This window comes from Aphelocoma coerulescens, chromosome 6, assembly GCF_041296385.1.
Source record: "Aphelocoma coerulescens isolate FSJ_1873_10779 chromosome 6, UR_Acoe_1.0, whole genome shotgun sequence".
Lineage (NCBI taxonomy): Eukaryota > Metazoa > Chordata > Aves > Passeriformes > Corvidae > Aphelocoma > Aphelocoma coerulescens.
The window spans coordinates 12501645-12507073 of record NC_091020.1 but is presented as its reverse complement, the minus strand read 5'-3'; positions in this window follow the sequence as shown (position 1 = coordinate 12507073).

Genomic DNA, 5429 nt, shown 5'->3' with positions numbered 1-5429 from the left:
GGAGAACCATGTGATGGAAAAAGGGTGCAGCTGATCCAAGCCCTTTTGTAATTCACTTTGGGTTCCCTGTGTTGCCAGTATGATTAATGCCCAGCTTTGTTAATCTGTCCGTGAGTGGTTGAGGATTGCTTTATTTATTTTTCCTTTGTGGCCACATCACTCCAATAAAGCATTTTACCCTCTGTGTGTTACTGGTGAATGTTCAAAGCAAGGTCAGCACAGGGGAATAGCGAGCAGTTCACACTGTCAGCCACCCCCGCAGGTCCCTGCCAACCCTGCTAAGAGGAGCTGGCCATTCTGGCCAGTGGTGATGCCCTCCCAGCCCTGGTCCTGGGTAGGCAGGGCAAATGGAGTTCAGTTCAGGTATATGCAGGAAAGTGATTCAGGAATCGTTCCCAGATGTTGTAAAAGGTCTCCAGCTCCCAGCCAAGCTGCTGGGGGCTTTCAAAACAGCTTACCACTAGCTGGAAAATGTTTATAGAAGGAACCAAAAGGCCAGAACATTCATTCATGTTTGATTGCTTAGTGTGAGACTGAATCCCTTCCTTGGGCTCAGGCTATTTGGGCAGGTAGGCTGCAAGGAAGATGTGCAAAGCCTTATCAGGCCGCTCGTTCAGGAGGGCTTATGACTTTCACAGAACTACTTTCTGACCGGCTTTTTTCCAAAGTAACCATCCTTGCTCTCTCCCTCTGGCACTGTGACCCTGGAACAAGCGTATCACAATTTTGGCATGTGTGGGACATGCTACCACAGTACAGCAATATTATGTGGCAAGCACAACATATGTTTTGGAAGAGAGTTCAGTTTATTTTAGCTGCTCCAAATTTACTTGACCTGTTTAATCCAGCTTTCACACTACATCATTTCAATGACTGGGACTGCTTTTAGGTCATGCCCCACAGAACATATGCAGCCAGTTGGCCTATCATCTGTATGCTTAATTGTCCGGAATTATTTCCATGTGATTAATATAAACCCCCAACATCCATGATAGGCCAGGTCACTCCATCATCCGTGTTATGTTTGGCAGGTGCAGGGTCTGTCCCACTGAGAAAGGAATAGTGTGAACACGGCATGCTGGGGAGTCCACACAGCTTCCTAGCTGGGCGTTACCCGATGGCTCCCTATCTCGGCTGGGTGTGAGCTAATATTGACTCAGGCTCCCGCAGGACACCGGTGAGGGGCAAAGCTCGTGGCACGGGCAGCCCCATCCTGCTCTGGATGCTGAGCCATGGTGCTGCATGGCTCTTTGCTGCTCTGCATGTGGAAACAGCAGCTCGGGCTAGCTCTGGTGTGGGAGCTGCTGCCATCCCCAGTGATACTCAGACACGCCTCTTCTTTTGGGACCTGCCCCTCTGAACACACAGCGTAGCACCGCGGCTGCAAGAGCTGCTCTGGTCCTGAGGCTGAGGTGAAGGTGCAGGGCCAGGTGAGTCCTGTGACTGCTGTAGGTGGTCTCTGGCACACTCTGGGGGATGGGACAGCTGACAGTGCCCTGCTCATGGATCACACCAGAAGCACCACAGGTGTCATCAAGGGATGAACAGCCACAATGGCCACACCCTCACGCTGCTGCCCGGCACACCTGTGCTGCAGCTGTAGACGTGTCTTCTGTCTTGCAGGGTCTTTAGTGTAGTACCCTGCATGGGGTCCATGCCCCATACAAAATTAGGTGGTTGCTGTGGCATAATTTCTTTACAAGAGAGCTGCCCTGTCCCCTCTTCTACCCTCTGTTTTTCCTGTCAACAGCAACAACCCTCACCCCTGCCTGGCAGCCACTCCCTCACCATCCACTGAATCATCCTGGAGACAGCAGGCTTTTTTGGGTGCTAAAACTTTACAAGGCAAAGTCTTACAGAATACACCCATATGCCCTGCCTGGAAACTGGCTCCCACCTCTGTGGAAAAAGCCAGACAGTCTCAATTAGGCATTCGTGGAAAGTGGGGACAAGCTGGGGCTGGAGCCAGAAGCTGTAAAATTTTCCGCGTTTGCCAGCACCGATCCTGCAGACCCGTCTGCTCATTCCATCTCGGCCTCCTTCTCACTAGGCAACAAAATGTGCTAAAGGAGGAATCGGGAAGATCATTTTCATACCCAGCATTCTCTGGTTGGGATGATTTTTGCTGTGCTGCTAAGCCATTGCACTGGGTCACCTGTTTTCCCTAAGGCTGAGGGGAGCAAAGTGCTCCCCCAGCAGTGTGTGTTCTGCACCAAGGAGCTGTGCAGTGGCTCCACCAAAACAAGCAGAGGCTCCAACCAGGCCATTCATGGGGTAGAAAAATCAGATTCATCCCTGATGGGAAATCCTCCTGGAGCTCTTGCACTGAGGATTGACAGAAGGAGCTTTGGGAACAAGAAAAGGCCAGGACTATTTGGCTGTAACCCAGCTGCAATTGGCCACACCTGGGGACTAATGGAGCGAGCAAGAACTCAGCTCACAGCCCTTAGAAAGCAGTGCTGTCTGCCTCATCTGAGACTTTTTTGGTTCTCTGCTAAGCCAGTGATCAAGGCTGTGTGAGAAAGACCAGAAAACACAATTGTGACTGGAATACAGAGACCTTGATTTGCTTCCTGTGAGGGCAAGGAGATGGCTGTGGTCACTTACCTGCATCCTTCTGCAGAACAAATAGGCTTCTTAAGAGTATGAGTGGTAGTGGGGAGCTCCAGGGTATTTGCCTGTCCTGCAGGTCATGTGGGGCAAGTGCTGGGGGAATGTGTGTGCCAACACAATTAAGGATGTTTGGAGGGGACAGCATATTATTGTAATTCCAAATATACTTTTGAAAAACCAGGGGTGGTGCAAAGCATGTAATGCAACTTCAAGCTTGAAATGAGTAACAACTGTAAAATACAGGCAGTGGGGAGGAGATGGGAGAGGCAAGAGAAAGTGGGGAGGTAGGAGGCATAGAGGGACTTGAAATTTACAGTTCCAGTTATTTGAAGCAGTCATTTACAAACTAAATCTATAGGTGAAGGAGCCTCTGATTAGGTCCACCAACTTTATAATCTAAACATACATGTCTCATTCCAGTCACTGAACAGACTAACCAGCTTGGTTTTTAAAGAAATTAGTTTTGGGGATTTTTTTTGCTTGTTTGCTTGCTTATTCTGAGTAACATAATTTCTTTCCTACAATGAGCTTCTCCTGTTGTGCTAAATTCTTGCAAAGATGTGCACAGAGTTCATTGTAGGAAGGAAATCTGGGGAGAAAAAGGTCATTTTCTTCTCTTGGCTACATTTATTTCACAAAAGCCTCCTGATGTATCTTTGGTCTGAATATTTCTGTCTGCCTCAGACTGACATTTCCTCCACTCATAGAGAGATGGGCAGAGATATTTACGGCAGAAAAGGTAAAGTGTTTCTCAACCGAGACGTGCACATCTCACGCCTCCCCTGCAGCTCCTGGGTATGAAGCTACACCCTTGGATGAAATCCCATGACTTAAAATCAGTAGATGGGGAAACACAGGTGCAGGCTAACCAACCTCCATGCTAATTCAGGGTGTCCTTGGCTGTGGCTCAGTGCTGGCCAGGAGGACTGAGCACAGCATGGCTGGAACCATTGTGGGAGCGCAGCACAGCTTGGCTGCCTCCCATCGTGACATGGTGCATGGCTCAGCCAGAGCCTGTAACCTCATTGTTATGAGCTCCATTTACTGGACCTTTTGGATGCTAAGAGGTGCTTAAACACCTCTTAGACATTTTCCTTGACTCAATAAATTCCTTTGTGACCCCAGAAAGCCATATGTAAGGCTAATCGAGGGCTAAACCCTGTCCTGCCACTTGGAGAGCAAGAGTGGGTGGTGTCACCCAGCAAACAGGAATAGAGTGCATAGAGACATTTAAAATCACTTTAAACACAGCTAATTAGGAACAGCTTTTTAAACAAAAGTGTATGAAAGGAATTTAAAAAAAATTAAACCCAAACCAAAAATATTGCTACCACAGTGCAGTATTCTGTTGGAGACTACAAATTATGGTGGTGTTTCAATTAGTTTCCTGCCAATTAGCCCAATCAAGCATGAGCATAGGTGAGTCTCAAGGTCTCCTTCCAGAGCATGGATGCTGGGAAACTAAAGGGTATTTCCCTGGGCACGTCTGTTTGAGTCTTCCCCAGCAGCTGTCAGGTGGCTGGTGGGTGCCACATATTTCCTTACGTACGGGGCTGAAGTATGTTTACATTCACGTATTGCAGCTCCGATTGTCACCCAAAAAAATAATCCTTGGGCCAGGACAACATTCAGACTAGCACCTACTCGGATATCTTCTTTCCTACAGCAGTTTAGTGAGGGAAAAGATATGAACCACAGCCAGTCAACCCTCTGTTGGTATCATCTCTTGCTGCTGGCGGCTTCTGTGCTTTGGGACTTCCTGAGCAGGGTCACAGCTTCACGGTTAATAACCCTTGAGGAGTTTAATTTTTTTTTTTAATGTGGTTTTGTAGTTGGTTTTGATCTCATTTATTCTTTTGGCAGCTAGAATATCCCATGACTATGCATTTCAGTCTGCTGTGTGAAATTTTTGTTTTAATTGTATTGCCTCGGTTGTTTGTATCCAAAATTCCCTTCTTCTAGGAGAGCATTGTAGAAGCAATTGATATTCCTTCCCTTATTTGTGTCATTTATTATATTATGGGATACTAACACAGCTGCCCTTAGTGATCTCTTTTCCAGAAGATGGAGGTCCAGTGCACAGACTCCTTTCACAGAGAAATAATTTCTTGCATTTCGTCATTCCTGATTTTTTTGATTTCTGTTTTGTCCTTTTTAAGCGATAAGGATCATATAAGGATGTTTTCTCTTTAGTTTCTTGTTCCTACTTCCAAATCCTCTGTTTGTCTCTTTTTTTAAACTATTATGACATTGAGCTGAACAATCCAAAAAAACACAATGCACTTATTCCTGACTATTACTAGTGAATTTAAAAACTGTTATTCAATATGCACCATTTGGGGTGTCTTTCACTGAACATCAGGGACTCTGTCAGCTGCTACTTGTGTTTGGTTTTGCTTTTGCTACTCTGAATCAGTGCATTACTGTTCACCTCCCAAGTTAATAAACCTGGTTTCATTTCTTCTGATCCTGGAACATGTTGGTGTGAGTGGTTGTCTTTATTTAACTAAGACACTTTTACTTCAGTGCAATTAAAGAAATGCAAAACCTTGCTGTAGTTAAGTATCCAAAGGAGTTCCACACCTTAATAGCTGGGCAAGGTATTAGTTGCCACGTGTAATTGCTTTGTATTCAAAAATTGTCCAACACATTCAGAAACTTCAGCAGGGTATGTTGGGAAGCAGTTTTAATTGGTTGATTTCAAAGCTTCTGTCTAGTGAAGTTTACTTGTGTGTATCCCTTAGTGAAATTTCTACAGCTGCTGAAGATTTAACTGTGTTGATCTTTCAATTACTGTGAACATTAAAAGGAGAGTT